The 21,853-nt window shown below is 44.5% G+C and overlaps 1 protein-coding gene across 13 annotated transcripts in view; it reads left to right on the top strand.

Moving 5' to 3' along the window:
• Positions 1–209: 209 nt before the first annotated feature.
• The window catches only part of ADGRG2 (adhesion G protein-coupled receptor G2), a 126,955-nt gene continuing 105,311 nt past the window's right edge, over positions 210–21,853 (top strand). For 11 of the 13 annotated variants that reach the window (XM_057310398.1, XM_057310392.1, XM_057310383.1 and 8 more), the window contains exon 1: positions 211–354. The gene's annotated coding sequence lies outside the window, so the exon portion shown is untranslated. Of the gene's footprint in view, positions 355–21,853 lie in introns of all 13 variants that reach the window. The other 2 variants (XM_057310413.1, XM_057310409.1) reach the window with 1 other exon arrangement.

The following is a 21,853-nucleotide window of genomic DNA, read 5'->3' as shown; positions in this document are numbered from 1 at the left end:
GGGGTGGGCCGCCCAGCCAGCCGGCCGCGATTCTCTCCCCGCCCCCCTGCCCGGAGCTCCCCGCCGGGCTCCGGCCCGCCGCGCCGCTCGCTCACGCCCTCCTCCCTCGGCGCCCCGCCCGCTCCCCACCTCCGCGTCCAGCCTCCGCGCCCAGCCTCCGCGCCCAGCCTCGCCGCCGCCGAGCGCCCGACGCGCCACGCCGCGCTGGGCAGCTGGAGAGCAGGCGGGCGAGCGGTCCCGGAGCGGCGGGGGCGGCGCCCAGCCCGCGGGAAGGGGGAGGGACGCGGCCCGAGGGAAAGGGGAGAAGGAGAGCCGGAGACAGCCAGCAGCCAGCGGGTCTGCCGGGATAGGCAGGTAAGCGCGCGGCGCTGGGATGAGTCTTGTTTCCTCAGGCTCCTGAGACCCAGCCCGGGAGCTGACGACGGGCGCGGGCGGCTCGGGCGGAGCGCCTGGACCTGCAGGGCGACGGAACAGCGGGGCGAACGCTTCCTCCGCCCGACTGCGGCTCTGACTCGGAGCCCGGGGCCGCCCTGAAAGGCAGAGGCAGAGGGGCCGAGCCCCGGGGGCCGGCACCCGGACAGTGGGAGAGTGCGCGCCACGGGAAAGGGGGCTCCCGCGACGCATTCTCCGAGGGGTGGGGGACGGCGTGTGTATATAAAAGCTTCAAAAGGACTGAAACTCTCCCCGCCCCTCCGGGAAACGGACCTACGAATCTTGTTCGCGCGGAAGGTCTTCGAGACCAGAGCCTTGGGGGACTCAGTTTACCGCTCCGGGCGGGGGGTGCGGCGGAGCTTGCGGAGCGCGAACGCGCCCCGGGTCCCCGACGTCTCTGCGCGGCGCCGTCTGGCAGGATCCAGAACAGGTGGCGGGGGGCGCGGCGGGATGGAGCGGCAGCTCGAAGCCTAGGGGTGAGCATGTCGGGGAAGGAGGAGGCTGTAAGTCTCGGATGAGCGCTTTCTGACAGGGACTTGCCCTTTCTAGGCTCCGGAACTATGTGTAAGGTGGTGAGGAGGAGAGCCGACGGGTTTTAGCACAATCAGATGAGGCAGGCGGCAGAGGTTTTCCGTGGCTGCCTGGATAGTGACAGATCTTAGTTTGCACTTTCCACCAGAATCCCCTGGGAATCTTGTTAAAATGCAGATTCTTGATTAAGTAGATCTGGGGTGGGGCCCGACGGTCTGCATTTCTAACAAGCCCCCACGTGATGCTGGTGCTGCGGCTCCTTGGACCACATTCGGTACGGTAGGCACTGCAGAAGTACTTTCTGTCCAACAGGCTGAAAACCTAAGGAAAAGTGAGAGACTGGCAGAAGAGGTCCTAAGACTTTACAGTCCCGGCTCCACCCCAAACACACACACACGAAATGATTGCTACTCATTTAGAAGCGAAATGCTTTACTTTTCTTACTAGCTTACTAGCCAAATATATTATGTTGGTCGAGCCGGCTTCGTGGGCATGCAACCTGTATTTGGTTTTCATGCTTTGCTGTCGCTGTTGAAATTCTTAATAATTTTTGAACAAGGGGCTTTGCATTTTCATTCTGCACTGGAGCTCACAAATTATGTAGCTGATCCTGTCTTATAGTCCCCATTGGCAGAAAAAAGACCCATTTCTTTGATCAGGGTTAGGAGCTGGTGGGTGATGGAGAGTGAAGGTTTATTAAGCCAAAGTCTAGCCGGATGTTGCAGTACCTCCAGTCTTTCTCCGCTTCTCTTTGACTATTTTAAGAGATAAGCCTGTGAGTGTAACCTCAGTTATACGTGGTATGCCAGTATTTATTGCTTTATTAATATTAATAATTAACAATTTATTACGAGCTTAGTTATTAATAGGCAATACAGTTAAGTTCGACATCATAATAATCTGTAAATTAAGTGATAAAATATGTGTTATTCCCACAGGATTTGGGGAGACCTGTTTAGTGTCTGAAAGTTTTGCTTAGTTAAGATCTGAAACGAGCTGGACATTGCTTGGTTTGTCTGCTTTTAGAGCTCGAATGCAAATCTGGAAAACAAAAAGTGGCCAAATTTTGTAGCTGTTCAAAGGTATTGTTTTACAGGGCCTCAGCGCGATGCCAAGCCCTGATCGGATTCCCACCGCTTTTGTCTTTCCCACATCCCTGCAAGGTGACTTTCCTTAAAAGGGGGATAGAGCAGATTTTGCTATCGAAAAACACTGAAGAAATGCAGGTGTTTTCCGTGTGAGTAATTCTTGCATAATAATTCCAGGTGTGTGTGATTTTCTAGAAAAAAATGGTTGGAAACACAGAAAAGAAAAAGTTGAACCTTAATTATGGATATGATTTTGTTCAGCAGAGGGAGAAAACGCCTGAGAAATGGAATTTCATTGGCAGATTTGGCAGGGAAAGGAGAGCCTCTGTGTTTTTGGTACCGTGAACAGCCTTCCAGAAATGGCAAAGTGAGTTTGCTCAGGTGTTAGGGAGCAAGTTAAGAAGCTGCTTTTGCGTGGCCTACATGTTTGTTCTGGGGGCTCTGGTGTGGTTGTGGTGTGGCTGAGTCTGGTTTGGGACTCAGAGGGGGACATCACTATGTAAGTTTTGGACTCAGGGGGACGTCACTACGTAGGTTCCTGGTGCTTTCACTGCTCACGAGAAACTGACAAAGACATTTTTCCATTTTGCTGCCAGAGAGTGCCAAGTCCCTTTCAAATACTTGCTACAAACTGGGAAGAGCACCCTTAAAAAAAAAAAAAAAAAAAAAAAAAAAAGGTGTATGGGCAGATAATGTGTTTCTGTGATGTTAATAATTTGGAAGATAGAAATGAGGTTCTGCCTTTAGTAAAAACCTAGGAGCTGGTTTTGAAGCCTTGCTGAAATAGAGGGCAAAACATTCTTTTAAAATGTGTATGGTTTCTAAAATATGTGGGTCTTTAATCCACATGGAACTTAATTGGGGACATGGTATGAGGTGGGGGTACTGGAAGTTAAGAAATGGGCTGAACATTTGGTAAAAATTACCATAAAATAAATCCTCTCAATCAAATAAGATTCTGTGAACACTCTGTTCCATTTTATAAATCTACTTAATTAGTTCTTGAGTTGACTCCCATGTTTTTGAAATTGAGGTATAATTTATGTGTAATAACATTCACCCCCTTTGTGTACAGTTCTGTAAGTTATGACAGGTACATATAGTCATCTAATGAGCACAATAGCAAGATAGAGATGAATTCGGTCATTCCAGAAAATTCCTTATTGAACTTTTGTAGTCAACCTCCTCCACCACTCTCAGCCCCTGGCAACCATTATTTGTTTAATGTTGCTGTAAGTTTATTCCAGAATGCCCTGAGAATGGATTCATACATGATGTTGCCTTCTGTGTCTGGCTTCTTTCACCTTGCATAACGCATTTGAGATTTCTCAGTGTCGTGTGAATCAATAATTTGTTCCTTTTTATTGCTGAGTACTATTCCACAGTTTATCCGTTTACTGATTTTAGGTGGTTATGGATGGGGCCAATATGAACTTTCACAGACAGCTTCCTGTGTGAACATACACTTTCATTCCACCCAGGTAAATACCTCCAAGTAGGATTGCCTCTGGACTGGGTGGTAAATTTAGCTTTATCAGAAACGGCCAGACTTTTCCCAAGTGGCCACACCCCAGTACACCACCACCGGCAATGTATGAGAGGTCCAGGTACGTGTCAGCACTTGGTATTGTCAGTTGATTTTATCTTAGCCATTCTAGTGGGTTTGTGGTGGCAGCTCTTTGTGGTGTTAGTTGGCACTTCCCTGATGACTAGTGATGTTGAGCATCTTTTCATGTGCTTTCTGGTCATTTGTATATCTTTTATGAAATGTCTGTCTTACTGAATCATGAGAGTTCTGCATATATCATATATCTGGATACAGGTCAGATATCTATTGCAAATATTTTCTTTCAGGCTGTGGCTTGGCTTTTCATTTTCTTTTTTGTGATGTGAGAACACTTAACTTGAGATCTACCCTCTTAAATTTTTAAGTGTACAGTAGAGTACTGTTAACTATAGGCACCATGTTGGACCGCCAATCTCTGGAACGGATTCATTGTGCGCAACTGAAGCTTTATGCCCATTGAACGCTAACTCCCCATTTCCCCCTCCCCCAGCCCCTGGCAACCACCATTCTACTCTTTGTTTCTATGAGTTTGACTATTTTATTTGACTTACACATCATATAAGTGGAATTAATGATGTTTTTTTTGAAAAGCAGAAGTTTCCAATTTTGATAAAGTCTAATTTATCAGGTTTTGTTCCTTCTATAGATAGCAGTTTTAGTAACTTGTTTGATAAATCTTTGTCTACCTCGTGTTTACCAGGACTTTTTCCTGTGCTTTCTTCTGGACATTTTATAGTTTTGTCATTTATGTAGGTTTATGGCTTCATTTCAGTTAACTTTTGTATGGGTCAAGATTCACTTTTGTTCATATAGATAGCCAGTTCCAATTCCATTTGTTGAAAAGACTGTACTTCCCTCCTTGTATTCCCTTGGCCCCTTTGTCAAAAATTAATTGACTGTACACATGTGGGTTTGTTAATTTATTTATGTATTTATTTTAGAGGGGGGAGGTGGTGGAGAGGGGCAGAGGGAGAGGGAGAGCCTGACGCGGGGCTTGATCTCACAACCCTGAGATTGTGACCTGAGCCAAAATCAAGAGTCAGATGCTTAACTGACTGAGCCACCCAGGCGCCCCTCTGTGGGTTTATTTTTTTATCTCTGTTCTGTTTCGTTGATCTGTATGTCTGTCCTTACGCCTATACTATGCTGTAGGTCTTACACATTCTTGTTAGGTGAATTCCTCGATTGTTTTGTGGGTGTAATTTTTATTGCTTTTAGAAACTGTATCATTTATTCCCATTTCATTTTATAATTACTACACTCTTGTATAGACAGTCTATTTAATTTTTTTGTAGGTCTATCATATTCAAGCCACGTTACTGAACTTTTGTAAGTTCAAAGTTCTTCCAGTCAGTTTGCTTGGATTTTTAAGGTCCCCACCCCATACTTTCCCCCATTTTACTTGCTTGCCTTAGTGGCTGGGCTTCCCTCTAGGACACAGTTGAGGAGTATCTGATTTGGGTGAGAATGGTTCTAACACTTTACTACCAGGTATTGTGCTTGCTGTAGAGTTCTGGTCGCTATTCCTACCACCTTCAGGAAGTTTCTTTGCATTTGGAGCTTCTAAACATCTAAAGTTTAATTTTAAAATTTCGTGTTCTGCTTAGATTCTTTTTTTCCATTGAAAAAGCCTAACAGTTTAGAGGTGAGTCACTCTTCCCAGCTTCTACAGAGGGCCATATTTTGATCTCCCTGGAGGAGAAGGTAAAGTGTACTATAAGGCAACTGTTTTATTTAGACTGCGAAGATACTACCTTTGGAGCTTTTTTATAATATCCTCGTTTGGGGGATGCCAGGTACAGCAAGAAAGGGAGAAAATAAAGAGACAGATGATATAACCTACTTATGAATAAATAAGTTCGCTTTTGGTAGTGTTTTCAAACTCTCCTGTCTGCCACCCATAGTGAGAAGTATATTTTAAATCTCAACCTAGTACGAACCTACCTATATATGATTGAAATAGAATCTCACGGAGTCTTATGTATTTTGCCTTTGTGCAGTGTATTCTAATATTTTCCGTTTTCTTCCATCTGTTCTATTTCATTTAAAAATGATGATCGTTGCCCTATAAATGGATTCAACCACTCTTTCATTAAACACTATTTTATCAAACTGTCCCTTTAGTTTCTAAGCCTCCAGACTGCTGAACTGTGGCCTAGACATTCATTTTATATCAGATGCTGCTATGCTGCAAAGTGAGACATTTGTCTCTTGAATTACTGTGTAGCCTTTAAGCCAGCATCCACCCTTGACCCCATAGAACAGCTTGTGAATGAATGCAGTCTTGTAAACCCACTGCTCAAAACCCTCTAATAACATCTACCACACTTCGAATAAGACCCCAGTTCCTCACTGTAGCCTCTGAGGCCCTGTACGGCCTTCACCCCCATTCTCACACTTCCCCAAACACACCAGCATTTGCTCTGCTGCCTGTCCAGAGCACCGTTTCATCAGATGGTCACATAACTTGTTGGTCTTCTCTGACCATCATTCCAAAACAACATTCCCACCAACGGCTGTGAATGGCCGTCCCCATATCCTGCTTTTGTTTTCTTCATAACAACTGTTATCTGCAATTGTATCATTTAATTATTTATCTACTGATTCCTTGTCTTCTTTTCCCTGCTAGAGTATAAGTTCCCAGAGAGCCGAGGACTTTCTGTATCTTGCTCAGTGTTGTGTTCTCAGGACCTAGAACAGGGGGACATAGGTGCTCAATAAATATTTGTCAACCAGATGAATGAGTGTGCCTGGAATCTAGAAGAAATCAGGCCGCTAATCCTAAGAGAAGTTTAATGTACTCTGCCTCTGTTTTGTTTTAGTGTGGAACTTTCTATTGGTTAAGGATGGAGTATATTTTAATGTAAGCAGTTAATTAGTCAACAGACATCAGGTATCTACTCCATTTCTGATTCTGTGATGGTAATAATGACAGCTAATAGCTAATATTTAATGAGCAGGCACTGGTCTTACTAACTTTACAAATATTCACTCGTTTAATCCAACTTCTTGAGGCAGGTGCTACTGTCATTTTACAGATGAGGAAACTGAGGCACAGAGCGGTTAAGTAACTTGGCCAATGTAATACAAAGGTAAGTAACGGATCTAGGGTTTGAACACAGACCATGTAATTTCAGAGGCCACAGTGCTCATGGCAACAAGGAGCATACACAGTTCCTAACCTTTATCAACACGTCATGTTTATGGCCTTGGTTCCCTTCCCTAGTGGTTCTCACCCAGGGCCGATTTTGCCTCCCTGGAGACATTCAGCAATGCTTGGAGACATTTTTGCTTGTCATGACTGGCAGAGGTGGGTGTGCTGCTGACATCTAGTGGGTAGAAGCCAGGATGTTGCTAAACATCCTGTCATGCACGGGACCCCCGCCCCGCCCTTACTCCCCCACCAAGAATGATCTGGCCCAAAAGCCCATAGTGCTGGGCTTGAGAAATCCTGCCTTAGCGCGGTAGTTCTGAAAGCTGGCTGCCCACTCAGATCACTTGGGGAGTTTTCAGAATAAACACGGACGTCTAGGTCCAGGTCCTGACCTTAGTAAACTTCGAGTGGACTTTCAGCATTGCCCAGCATGCCTACTGTGCTTGAGTGGTAGGTTTCCTTTTCTCTTCTCCAAAACAGCTGTTTGGGACCTTTTATTTTGTCAGGCCTCCTACATCAGGGGCTGACTCTGGCTCATTAGACGGCAGCCTCCTTAGATCCTCGGGGCCCAAACTCCCAAGATGCCCACATTCATACAAATACTAAATACTCAAGGTGCTCCCCACTGGTGCTGGAAAACTGAATGAAACGTTCCCGGTGTGTGGAAGACTGGCTGCTTTTCTGGGCTCTGGACCTCTTATCCCCTTTGCCCTTTCAATGACATATCCTTTCTCTGCCCCCCCCCCCCCCCCCCGGTTTAAAAGATTTTTATGTGGAGGGGCGCCCGGCTGGCTCAGTCCATAGAGCAAGCGACTCTTAATCTCAGGGTCGTGAGTTCAAGCCCCATGTTGGGTGTGGAGCCTACTTAAAACCAATAAATCAAAGCTTTTTATTTGGAAATAATTTCAAACCTTGTAAGTAAGTTGCAAAAATAAAAAATATACAGAGAACATCCATATGCTCTTTGTCCAGATTTCTCTACTGTTAGCATTTTACCCCATTTGCTTTCTCCTCTGCACTCGTGCGCACACACATCCCTTGTCTGAGCCATTTGAGGATGTTTCATGCGGCATGGCCTTTACTCCTGAGCACTTGGGTATGGGCTTCCTAAGAGTAAGAATATTCTCTTACATAACCACAGCGCTGTTGTCAACTTTGGTAAATTTAACATAGATATACTGTTACCTAATCTGCTATTTGTTGTCTGTTTGTTTGTTTACGTAATTTGCTATTTGTCTTCCAAATTAGACAATAGATGTGGTAACATCCTTTACAGCATTTTTTCCTTCTGGCACAGGATTTACTCTAGGGGTGTTGGCGTTTAGTGGTCTCATCTCTTAGCCTCCTTTAGTCTGGAACATTTCCACAGCCTTTGTCTTTTATGACATTGGCAGTGTGGGGAAGGAAAAGTAATTTTCCCTCTCCAGAGCCCCCCCCCCCCCCCCCCCCCCCCCCCCCCCCGGTGATACAAGACAGATTAACAAGGGAAAAAGAACTTGAATAACATGTGCACCCGGGACAACTGAGTAACTCTGCGAAATGGCCCAAGTCACCACCTTAAGCACCATCTCCAGTTAAGGCCCAAAGGAAATTTGGGGGCAGAGGGTGGAGAGGCGGTTATGGGAGGTGACCAGGTAAAGCACTGTAAACACGGGCAGGGCTGTGATGCAGGTTGAAGTCCTGCCTTCTCTACGGACAAGAGAGTCTAGAGGTTGAGAGCCGTCCCCTCTTCCTGGTGCTGAGCGGAAGGCACCCTTCCAGGTGGAGATTTCCCTTATTCATGTAAATGTCTCTTACAAGAGGGTAACGTCTAATGGGTTTTCAGAGCTTCTCCTATGTCTGCTTTTCTTAGAAATAATCAGTTTAAAATAATCCTTAGGCCAGAGAGGCCTATTCTGGGGTGGCAAATGCTTCTCTGCTTCAGCATTTGGATGTGTGCAGACCATTTCTCTCTCTTTTTAAGAGAACGTTCATCATTTTTGGTTTGTTTGATGTTTCTTGTGATTAGATACAGATTATGCATTTTGGGCCAGAATACTGCATAGATGATGTTGTGTCCTCAGGATATCACATTTGGAGGCCCATGATGCCTGGATTGTGGTGCCTGAATAGGGTGTCTTGATCGGGTGGGGGCCTGTAGATGTGGGTGGAGGCCAGTGGCATGGGAGATGAAAGTATTCACCCGAGGCCGAACAAAGGGGATAGAAGTTTATTGACTACACCAAAGGAGCCGCAGGCAAGACAGCAGAGGAGAGGCTGTCTGCAGTGAGGCAGTGGGTGGGGGCTGTTTTTAAAGGGGGAAGATGGGGAGGTATGGTGACATATGGAACCTTCCCCTTTTCTGGGAACTGTGCCTAGTTGTAAGTAGCCCATTGGTTAGTTAGGGCCTGGGGATATTTTGAGGTGGGTCGCCTGATGGGCTTATCTGTATTCAGCCAGGAGGTCACTGCGGCCCTGTCTGCGTCCCATTGCTCAAACCTGTTTGCCTAAAAGTGACCTCTACACGGATATCCATCTCTTCCTCGTTGGCGATGTTAATTTTGATCACCTGGTCAAGGTATTGTCAAATTTCTCCACTGTGTGGTTACTGGTTTCTTCCTTCCTAGTGAGTCATCTGGGGAAGACGCAGATAACCTGCTCCTCCTCAGTATTTATCTCTAGATTTAACATTCAGCGATGATTTTTGCCTGATCCAATCTTTAATGTGATGGCTGAATATGATTTTCCAATGCTGATATTCCCTCCACATTTACCAGTTGGCCCTTACCAAGACTCCTTCCCCATTTATTTTTTTATTCATGTATTTATTATTGGTATGGACTCTTGAATTCCTATATTTTCAGTGGTTTGTAATTCATTACTGTACTTAATTATTTTTTTTCTCATGTTGTGAAGAACGTAATTCTTAATTCCGTCTCCTTCCTTCTTTCTGGCTTCAATGCACCCCTCTCTCTTTTCTGGATCATTTCCATTAGCTTACAGTCATGCTCTAATACAGAGTATCTCCTTTGGCTCCACAGCCCCCTCCTGTTGACCCCACATTACTAGCCACCCCTTCTCAGAGGGGCCTCTTAAAAGACTGCACATGCTTTACCACCATACATTCTTCCCCTGTCTGATCTAATGAGGTCCTGTCCTGATTCTCTTCTTGTCAGTTCTCAGTGAACGCCATATTGCCAAATACGGCAGCCGCCATTTCTCTGACTGACTGTACTTGACTTTGCAGTGGCATTTGACACAGTCAGTCATCCTCTCCTTCCATGAACACTTCCTCCATGTGACTTCCATTGTTGTACACTTTCTTGAATTACACTTTCCTATTCCTGCTGGTAACTTATTCTAAGCCTTCATTTCTGACTCCTCCTTCTCTGCTCAACCTACAAAGTTTGGTGTCCCTCCAGGGCCCGGAGACTCCTTCTCTTTACAGCCTCTCTATAGATGACCCCACCAAGTCTCATGGCTTTACATTTCATCTAGATGCCAGTACCTGCAGCCATGACCTTTCCTACCACTCAAGATTCACTCATCCATTCTTTTAAAAATGTTGTGTATACTCTCCCCCTCCCCCAACTTTACTGAAGTATAATTGCCAAATAGGAATTGGATATGTTTAAGGTGTACAGTTTGCTGTTTTGCTGTAGGTATACATTGTGAAGTAATTACCACACTCAAGCTAACTAATGTCCACCGCCTCACATAGTTACCTTTGTTTTGGGGTGTGTGAACAGTTAGGATCTACCCTTTTAGCAAACTTCAAGTATACAAGTATCGTTATCTCGATTCACCACAATGTACATTAGATTCCAGAACTCATTCATTTACACCGATTTTAAAAAGTGAGCTCCAGCCTCCTTAGCATGGCATTCATACCGCACTAACCTCTGTGAGATTAAAATGTAGAGTCGATCTCATTGTCTCAAAAAATATCTTCGAGATTTTTATACTGGCTCAAAAATGGCATTGAGAAATACTACAAAACAATGTTGATAAACTGACCAATTCTAAGAATGTTGAAAGTTTTGGGGGGGAACTTGAAACATGAAAAGGCTCAGAAATGGGAGCTATAGAAATGAAAAATGGGGAAGAAAGCACAGAAAAAATCATGCTCTTAAACATTTTGTGGTTTTGAAATATTAAAATTAAAAAATCTTGAAACAAAAAAAGACCAATTCACATGGATTCTAGTTGGCATCTCGAACTCCTTGTTTCCAAAGCAAAATCAGATTTCCTGCCACCCCTGGGCCAAACCTGATTCTCTCCCCATCTCTGTCTATGGCACCACCATCCACCCAGTTGCCCAAGCCCCAAGCCTACAAATTTCATGCCCCACATCCAAAGCTCATCAGCAAATCTTGTCAATTTGGCTCCCAAAGTATATCCCAGGTGTCCCCACTTGTCTCTCCCTTCACTCCTCCCCCTATGTCAGTCTGCCACCATCTCATTCTTGGATAATCGCAGTGGCCTCCTAGAATCCATTCCGCATACAGCAGCTAGAGCATCTTTTTAGAAGCATTAATTGGATGTCACTCCCCTGCTGTTCACTTGTCCCTGTTGAGGACCACTATCCTCCTTTTCATTCTTCCAGCACATCAAGCTCCTTTTTGGTCTTTTGTACTAACTGTTCTCCCTGGAATGTTCTCTCTGTCCCCTCCCCAATCTTTCTATGGCTTGTTTCTCATCATTTATAACCCAGTTTAAATATCACCTATGATCACTTGATCTAGAATAGCCAACATGTTACCCTCTGTATCCTTCTCATCTTATTTTAATTCTCAACATTGTGCTTTATCATTATATTAGTTTTCTTGTTTATTTGTATATTTATTGTTCCCCCTTCCTTCTCCTCTCCTTAAGCTAGAATCTGAGCAGGACGCACATTTTATCCCTAGTGCCTAGAATAGTATTTGGTATGTAGTAGGTATTCAATAAATATTTGATGAATGAATGATACATTTAAATTGCCTAACATAATTTCCAGCACTTGGAAGACACTAAATGTTCCTTTCTAACATGAGTATCCATCTCTTTCTGGTCCTAAGTCCAGAAGCTTCTGGTGAGAACGGAGATTCGATAAACAGATGCATACGTATGTGTTAGGATCCTAATTATTAGAGATTCCAGACAAAGGGGAATTACATTTTACCAAGGGAAAAAAAAAAAACAGTGCTAGAATTCCAGGAATCAACAGTGTCACATTTTTCAGTGTGGGACTTTCTTGGCCCTCCTCACTATAAGACTGGGTCTCAGATTTTAAATTGACATGTCTGGGGCGCCTGGGTGGCCCAGTCAGTTTAGTGTCTTGACTCTTGATTTTGGCTCCAGTCATGATCTCAGGGTCGTGAGATCGAGCCTCATGTTGGGCTCTGTGCTCAGTGTGGAATCTGCTGGAGATTCTCTCTCTGTCTATCTCCCTCTCCCCTGGTGCCCTCTCTCTCTCTCTAAAATAATAAATAAAACAAATCTTAAAAAGATGACATGTTTACCTTGGCATTTAGACCTGTGAATTTTCTAAACCCTCTAGATATTCATAAATTGAATATGTGGGAGAGGGAGAGAAAGATTGGGAGGATGTGTGCCGAAGTGATTTCCCTTTTAGGCATTATTTGAAGATTAGCTGTGGGTTTTTTCTAAACTCTTGTAGTGGGTTCTATATCATACTAAAAGTTCCAGAAAAGTCAGTACAAATGAACTCAACTAGTGATTTTGTTATATAGATGATTAACTTTTTGATAGAATGTATCATGTTTTAGGCTATTTGGAGAAACCATTACCCTTGACCCAGTAGGATTTATGTTCTTTAATTGAATCAAATGCTGATTGTACTTATTGTTCATACATGAGTCCACAGCTGTGTACCATTATTCACTCTTGTGATGTTTGTCACCTATGCATCATTGTTAGTCATTTTCTTTGACTAATCAGCATCCATCTTTAGTGAGAGTAGGCAAGTGTGTCAGGTACCATTTCATGGATATGGATATATTGAGTCTTATTCTTTTTGACTCATTTGTGAAAATGGATTAAGTGTATATACATGTATTTTTAATTTATTATTATTTTTAAATATTTATTTTAGAGATAGAGCGAAAGGGGGAGGGGCAGAGGGAGAGGGAATCTCAAGCAGACTCCCAGCTGAGCACAGAGCCTGTTGCGATGCAAGACTCCATCTCACTACCCTGAGATCATGACCTGAGCCAAAATCAAGAGTTGGCTGTTTAACCAACTGAGCCACCCAGGCACCCCTACATATATTTTTTAAATTAAACTTTTTATTGAAATACACATTATACATATTATAAATGAACAGCTCAGTGACTTCTCATGAACTGCACACACCCATTACCAGCCCCTACATGAAGAATCAGCCCTCTTCATGTCTCCTTCTGGTCACTATCTCCCAAAAGTAACTGCTATTCTGATTCAGCTGTCGCAGATTCATTTTGCCCATTCTTGAATTTCATATATATGGTACCACACAGTACATCTGACTTCTTTCACTCAGTGCTGTTTGTGAGATTCATCTGTATTGTTGTGTGTAGGCACAGTTGCCATATTCTATTTATGACTGTACCACAGTTTATCCTTTCTGTTGTCGATGGACCAGTGACTTGTTTAGTTTTTGGCTTTTATAAATACTGCTGTGAGATACACTCTTGGACATATTTTTTGATGAACACATGTGTGCATTACTATCCAGTAAATACCATAGGGGAGGAAAGTAATTTCCTATCTACCCTCTCAGGTTCTTAGCTGAGACCTCCCCCTCCCCCCACTGGAATAAAAGAGGAGAAAAACAAATTTAGTAACATGTATACCTCCTGCATGCATGGGAGAGACCCAGGAAAACTGAGTAACTCCCCCAAATTGTGCAAGACATCATCTTCAATGCCATCTCCAGCTAAAGACAAAAGAAGATGTTGGGGGTGGTGGGGAGTCAGTTATGGAAGGTTACCAGGAAAATCACAATAGACAAGGTAAGGTTGTTATGCAGATCTAAGAACTTACCTTCTCCATTGATAAGAGTTTCTAGAGATTGGGGTATCCTCCTGGTACACAAAGGAAAACTCCCTTACAAATTGATATTGCCCTTGTAAATGTAAATGTGTCTTACAAAAGGGTAACTTCTGGGTTTTCGGAGCTCCTCCTGTGTCTGCCATTTCTTAAAAATAATCAGCCTCAAGGTAATCCTTATGCCAAACAGGCACATTATGGTGTGTCCTCTTCTGCTTCCATTCAATACCCAAAAGAATGCTTTAAATATATAGTTGTGGGGTGCCTGGGTGGCTCAGTTGTTAAGCGTCTGCCTTCGGCTCAGGTCATGATCCCAGGGTCCTGGGATTGAGTCCTGCATCGGGCTCCCTGCTCAGTGGGAAGCCTGCTTCTCCCTCTCCCGCTCCCCCTGCTTGTGTTCCCTCTCTGGCTGTCTCTCTCTCTCTCTGTCACATAAATAAATAAATAAAATCTTAAAAAAATCTGTCGTTGACCCTTGAACAATGTGGGTTTTCGAACTGTGCAGGTCCACTTACGTGTGTGTGTGTGTGTGTGTGTGTGTTTTTTACAATACAGTAACTGCAAACGTGTTTTCCTTATGATTTTCTTTTTTTTTTTAAAGATTTTATTTGAGAGAGAGAGAGTGAGAGAGAGCATGAGCAGGGGGAAGGACAGAGGGAGAGGGAGAAGCAGCTTCCCCACTGCGCAGGGAGCCCAACATGGGGCTCGATCCCAGGACCCTAGGATCAAGACCCCAGCCAAAAGCAGATGTTTAACCTATTGAGCCACCCAGGCGCCCCGATCTTTTTTCTGTTTCTTTTCTTTTCTTTCTTTCTTTCTTTCTTTCTTTCTTTCTTTTCTTTTCTTTCTTTCTTTCTTTCTTTCTTTCTTTTTCTTTCTTTCAGATTTATTTATTTGGGAGAGAGAGAGAGCAGGGGGAGGGGCGGGGGGGCGGAGAGAGAGAGAATCTCCAGCTGAGCCTGACATGGGGCTCAATCCCACAACCCTGAGATCTTGACCTGGACCGAAATCAAGAGTTGGATGCTTAACCAACTGAGATACCCACGCACACCCCCACCTTATGATTTTCTTAATGTTTTTTTCTCAGCCCACTTTACTGTATGAATACAGTATATAATACATATACAAAATATGTGTTAATTGACTATGTTATCGGTAAAGTTTCGGATCAACAGCTAGCTATTAGTTAAATTTTGGGAGAGTCAAAAATTATATGCAGATTTTCAGCTATGTATGTGTGTGGGGAGGGGAGGGCCAAATACCCCTAACGCCAGCATTATTCAAGGGGCAACTATTTCTAATCATTTTCACAGTTGTCAGTTATTTTCTCCTCTGAATGCAGTTAGGATTAGTAGCTACCTTTGGACATACACGTCTGTATCTGTATACAGTATTGAAGCTTTTTATTCATAATCTGCACTCAGTTTTAGCATCAGTTGTTTTCTTTTTTTCTAGGAGTCTTTCTACGCTCACTCCTTTACTAAGTACATACCTCCAATGTCATTTAAAAAAAAATCTTAAGAATTTTGGTGTACTTTTTATTTTCCTGCAAAACACACACACACACACACACACACACACACACACACACACTTATTTTGAAATGGAAAACACTGCTGAAACTGATGAATATATTTCGCAGATGTTGAGGCAAAGGTTTACCCACCTGAATAGACTTGGAATGGTACAGGCTTATTAAGCACTGGTTCCTGATTTTGCCAAGAAAAGAAGGAAGAGCAGAAAGAAGTAATTGAAAGTTTTGAAAAACTCAAGTTTTTAGCCCTAAGGTGCTTTATTTTGTTGCGATTACACCTAGGTCAGCAGGTTTGGACACTCGTTTCTTCCAGTGTCCCAAGTTGCATTAAGCAGATCTGAAGTTTATTCCACGAACTGTAGAGCACGAATATAGACTGAAATCAGGCAAATACCTTCCACTTGATTTTGGTGGGAGACACAGTCGCTGAATGAACTCTATACAGAGAACAATTAGCGGAATAGTATTATCTATAGCCGTGCTTTTCAAATGTACAAACGAATCAGGTGGGGTCTTGTTAAAATGCAGATGCGGATTCTATAGCTCTGGGGTGGGGCTGGAGATTTCGAGGGACCACACTTTGAATAGCGAGGCTTTGGGGCACAGTTGGGGGTTATGTGGAACCTCTGTCCATTGCCCGTTTACCGATGATAAACAGCCCTGCCCAGGTGCCTCTGCTAGTCCAGAGCGCGGGCTTTAGAACCAGCTCCGTGCAGTCCGCGGCGGAGCGGCAGACAAAGCTCCTGCTCTTTAAATGTTTCTTTTATCCTCAAGTAGAAACTCCTTTTAACCTCCCTCAGCTAGTCTCTTCTCAAACATTCCAAACACCTGAAGAAAAACCACTGAACTCCTCAAACGCACGCCAAACCAACACACCCACACCCACACACCCACACACACACCCAGCCACTGAACCCCCCCCCCCCCCCCCCCCCCGCTACTGACCTGAAGAGAGGCGGGAGGCAGGGCGGGCATGAAACCAACCTCGTCTCTCTGGGCTTCAACACTTCATCCTTCCTCATTCGGTCCAGAGAGACTGGGTGTCCATCTCGACATCCCCGGCCCCGCCTGCTTCAGTACACAGCAGCCCCCTTCCAGCCAGCAGCTGCCTGGAGCCCTCTCTGCTTGGCCAGGGGGCAGGTGGCGAGTGCCAGGGAATGAACACTCCGCACCCGACCCCGGGAGCAGCCCTCAACCAATGGCTGCTGACGGTTGGTAGACAATAGTCCAGCTCCTGTGCCCGCAAAGTGGGGTAGCTGAGACAGATGGGCAGTCTACACTGCCCCCCCCCCCACGCCAGTGCTAACTGGCTAGGTAATGCACCTGTATTAGCTGCCTTCCTGCTGCCGTCTCACTTCCCCATTGCCCTGTTCACTGGGATCTCATCCTAAGTCAACTAACTACCTGCTCTCGAATCCTTCCGCAGCCACCTTCTGGACGCGCTATGGCAAGGTGCTTCGAGGCCAGCAGTCAGGAAGTACTTTAGTTTGTTTTAATAAAACTCCATTACAAGAAAGCAGCATGGGAGCCCCGCGGGGTTTGTTCCAGGGGGTTTCATCAGTGTCTAGTTAATTTGTTGGCATGACACTAACCGTTTCGATGGCTGGAAATGTGCCCAAACGTGAAAAGAGAATGCTTCTGTGTTTCTGGGCTGTTTGGGGATCATGTCAGCAGAGGTGATATTCTGGGCTCCTCAGCAGAGCTGATTCTGTTCTTTCTGACCCCCGCCCAGTGGGGTGTTTGTCTGAATTCTGCCTCAGAGTGCTTGACCACATCTTGTGGCCCCCACAATCCTCACCCTGGCTTCATCCTCCTCCATACTCCTCTCCCTGCGGTTCTCTATGGTGGGCTCTCTGTCCAGCCCCTTAGGACAAGAAGCTCTTTCTTGGACATTCCTTTTACCGTGAAGTTTAACCTGATGTTAAATTTCAAGGATGTACCCACACCTGTTTCCCAAGCTTTGAATCGAGGATCAGTGCTCCTCCTAGCTACCTCTTCAGGTGGACCGCTGCCTCCTCCTGCCACCTTCCCCAGACTGGATGTGGGCCTGAACCTTGGCATAATTCAAGCCTCTCAGTACATTTAAGGACTTCCTGCACCCACATTGGGGTTCTTAGTCCTTCTGTATGTTCACAAGTGTGCTATGACCCAGCCTTTTCCCCTCGAGACCTTCTAGGCAGAATCTTCCTTTCTGTGGTTCCTTGCATGGTGGGAACTCACAACATGCAGGCATGTTCAGGAGGGTAGCCTGACCTGCCAATCTGAATCTGGACTGGATTTCTCCCAATCTTGCTGCACCTCTGCCAGGGTGTGCTGCCAACCAGGGAATGTCCATGTCTTTGCTTGGACCTCTGGGGGTTCCCTTGGTTCTTTAGATTTGATATTTTAAGGGTACATGCTACATCAGCAGAGCTAGCTTTATTCATGCATTCATTCATATATATATATATGATTTTATTTATTTATTTGAGAGAGAGAGATAGCGAGAGAGAGCGTGAACAGGGGGAGGAAAAGGAGAAGCAGGCTCCCCATGAGCAGGGACCCTGATGCAGGGCTCGATCTCAGGACTCTGGGATCCTGACCTGAGCCAAAGGCAGACGCCTAACTGATTGAGCCACCCAGGCGCCCCAGTAGGGCTAGCTTTAATGTAAGCATCCGTAAAAACATCAAGGATGGATGGCTAGGCGACTGCTTCCCTGTGACTTCAGGCTCTCCTGGCTCGCAGACTGCTACCTTCTTGCATTATCCTCAAATGGTGGTGGTGGTGGGGTATGGAGTTTGAGAGAGGTCTTTCTCTTACAAAGCCACGGTCCAATTGGATTAGGGCCCCACCCTTATGACTTCATTTAGCCTAATTTTCTCCTAAAGACCCTGTCTCCAGATACAGTCACACGGGGGGTTAGGGCTTCAACATAAGAATTTTGAGGGAACGTAGTCCGGTCCATAGCAATAACTGTGCCCATCTCCCCCCCCCACCCCAGCATTTCCTATTCATCTAAAAGATTCCTGAAATTCCACAATTAGAGAGTCTTTCTTTGGTTTAAAGAATTGTTAAAATGTAAATGGACATAGAATTTGATTTATGCGCCTTGATGTGAGGTCTTCTAAGAGCAGGTAGGGGTTCAAAAAGTATGAGGTCACTGGATACCTACAGGCTGGGAATGGGTCCCACCGGGAGGACAGAAAGGGTACTAAAAACAAAGTTGGTTTTCTCCAAGCATTGTCTGTCCCTTTATTTTGCCAAGGCCTGTTCAAGTCCTCAGAACTATTTTCTTATCAGTTCATGTAAAATAACCCTTAAAACAAGAGAATTGAGTATTTGACTCTGCATCCTGGGTGTGTGAGTGATTTGAAAGACACTGCCTTTTATTTATTTATTATTATTTTTTAATTAGAGAGAGAGAGAGACTGTGTGTGGGGGGGTGAGGAGAAGCAGAGGGAGAGGGAGAGAGAGAGAGAGAGAATGTTAAGCAGGCTCCATCCCCAGTGTGGAGCTGGATTTGGGACTTAACGCGGGGCTCATCCTCACAACCCTGAGATCATGACCTGAGTTGAAATCAAGAGTCGGTTACCTAACCGACTGAGTCATCCAGGTGCCCTGAAAGACACTACCTTTTATTTTTTTAATTAATTAATTAATGCATTTTTTGAAGATTTTATTTATTTATTTGACAGAAAGAGAGACAGCCAGTGAGAGAGGGAACACAAACAGGGGGAGGGGGAGAGGAAGAAGCAGGCTCCCAGCGGAGCAGGGAGCCCAATGCAGGGCTCGATCCCAGGACCCTAGGATCATGACCTGAGCCGAAGGCAGATGCTTAACGACTGAGCCACCCAGGCACCCCATGGCACTACCTTTTTTTTTTTTTTTTTTTTAAGATTTTATTTATTTATTTATTTGACAGAGACAGAGACAGCCAGCGAGAGAGGGAACACAAGCAGGGGGAGTGGGAGAGGAAGAAGCAGGCCCATAGCGGAAGAGCCTGATGTGGGGCTCGATCCCACAACGCCGGGATCACGCCCTGAGCCGAAGGCAGACGCCCAACCGCTGTGCCACCCAGGCGCCCCCCCATAGCACTACCTTTTAAAGAAGGAGTCCTATTGACTCTGTGCAAAGGGAGAGGTGGAAGTACAACTTGTCATTGGTTTATCCAGCCTTCTATCAACATGGACGTTCTGTTTAGCCAGAAAATTATGTATAATGACAATAAGTGTTTTCGTAAGGCCTCTTATGTGCTCCTGGAATCTAAAGTACTTTTTGAGTTATTGAAGATTAAAATATGTATGGGATGATTTTCATATTAACTGTGATTTTGATGGTCTTCGTTACTGTTTATTACTAAATGGTAATCCTTTATTAGCCAGGATATTTCCACTTTGATACTGCAGCTTCCTCCCCTGCTAGAATCGAAACGCTGCCTGAGGTGAAGTGAGCCCTTCTCGTGGGTTATTGCTGGGGTCAGGTGCTTATGGGAAATCGGCTTGGGTCATCAGAATACTGTGTATATCAATCAGGCACACGGCTGTGACCCCTATGTGGCCTTTGCTCCTACGGGGACTCACTGAGGGTAGGTCAGTGCTGGTTCAGTTCTGCTGAGGCAAGTGCGTGGACTACCGTCTGCTTTGGACCTGCTCCATCATTGGTGTCATCAGGAGGTCCTCAACCCTGGCCATACATTAGCTTTAAAAAAGTACACAGAGGTAAGCACGATCCTGAAACTGGTGTTTATCTTCTCATGTATTTCCTCACACTTATCCTACATATGTATACTTCCCTAAGCAAAAGAGAATGCTACTTGTGTGCTTTTTAAACTTTATATGAATGGTGTCTTCTTACTGCTTACTGTCCCATTCTTATGCAATTTTCATTTTCAAACAACATGCTTTGTGAGATATGTCCTTGTTGTTACATGTAGCTCTAGGTCATTTCTGTTTCTCTGCTCTGTGGTATTCCATTATGTAAATACGTATTTTTTTTTTTTTTTTTTTTTTAAAGATTTTTTATTTATTTATTTGACAGAGATAGAGACAGCCAGCGAGAGAGGGAACACAAGCAGGGGGAGTGGGAGAGGAAGAAGCAGGCTCATAGAGGAGGAGCCTGACGTGGGGCTCGAACCCGGAACGCCGGGATCACGCCCTGAGCCGAAGGCAGACGCTTTAACCGCTGTGCCACCCAGGCGCCCCCTGTAAATACGTATTTATACATTCTCCTATTGATGGTCATTTAAGTTGTTTCAGATTTTTTTTTTAAAGATTTTATTTATTTATTTGACAGAGAGAGAGGCAGCGAGAGAGGGAACACAAGCACCGGGAGTGGGAGAGGGAGAAGCAGGCTTCCCGCTGAGCAGGGAGCCCCAATGCGGGCTTGATCCCAGAATGCTGGGATCATGACCTGAGCCCAAGGCAAACGCATGAGCCCAAGGCAGACGCTTAAGGACTGAGTCATCCAGGCGCCCCTTTTTCAGATTTTGTTATTAAAAATGAAGCTACTATGAACAGCCTTGAACATATTTCCTTGTATTGATACATGAATATTTCTTTAAGGATTATATTTAGAAGTGGAAGAGCTGGATGGTAGGATATATGCCTCTTCAACTGTACTAGACATTGTCAGATTACTTTCCTAAGCCACAGAGTCCTTGCCAACACTTAGCATAGTTAGACTTTTGAATATTGCTAAGATGGTAGGTACGATATTGTATGTCTTTTGGTTTTGATTTGCATTTCTTTTTTTTTAAATATTTTATTTATTTATTTGACAGAAGAGAGAGAGAGAGGGAGAACAAGCAGGGGGAGCAACAGAGGGAGAGGGAGCCCGATACGGCTCTTGATCCCAGAACTTTGGGATCATGACCTGAGCTGAAGGCTGACTGAGCCACCCAGGTGCCCCTTGATTTGCATTTCTTGAGTACCAGTGTTCACTGCCTATTTCAGTTTCATCTTTGTGAAATTCTAGTTCCAGGTTTTTGCCTATTTTCTATCAGGTTGTTAGTATTTTTTTGTATTGATTTGTAGACGTTCTTTATATATTCTGGAAACTAATTTTTTGTGATGTGTGTTATAGACAGTGACCCCCAGTCTGTGGCTTCTTTTGTCACTTTTTATGGTGTGTTCTGATAAAGTTCTTACTTTTAATGTAGTTTCTGCTTTTTTTTTCTTTTATGATTTGTTCTTTTTGTGTTCCTATCCTGAAGATCTAAAGATATTCTTCTGTATTGTCTACTCAAAGTTTTAAATGTTGACTTTTGAACTACTTCGTCTAATTGGAATTGAGGGAGGAATCTGGATTGTTTTTCCATTTGGAAAACCAGTTGTCCCAAGATCCTTGCCCTCCTGAGCTGCTTTTACCCTTCCACTTCCTTTGCTCTACCAAGTGTCCTCATATGTGTGAATCTGCTTCTGGGTTCGCTGAAATTTGCCTTCCCGCTGTATTTGTCTAATTGTGAGAGAACACTACCTTGATTGCTACAGCTTTCTAATGAGTCGTGGTGTCTGGTAGGTGAAGCCTTCCTTTCTTGTTCTTCTTTGTTATGCTGTCT

The sequence above is a fragment of the Ursus arctos genome, chromosome X (assembly GCF_023065955.2).
Source record: "Ursus arctos isolate Adak ecotype North America chromosome X, UrsArc2.0, whole genome shotgun sequence".
NCBI lineage: Eukaryota > Metazoa > Chordata > Mammalia > Carnivora > Ursidae > Ursus > Ursus arctos.
Note: the sequence above shows the minus strand (reverse complement) of the source record. Positions and strands in the feature narration are given on the sequence as shown.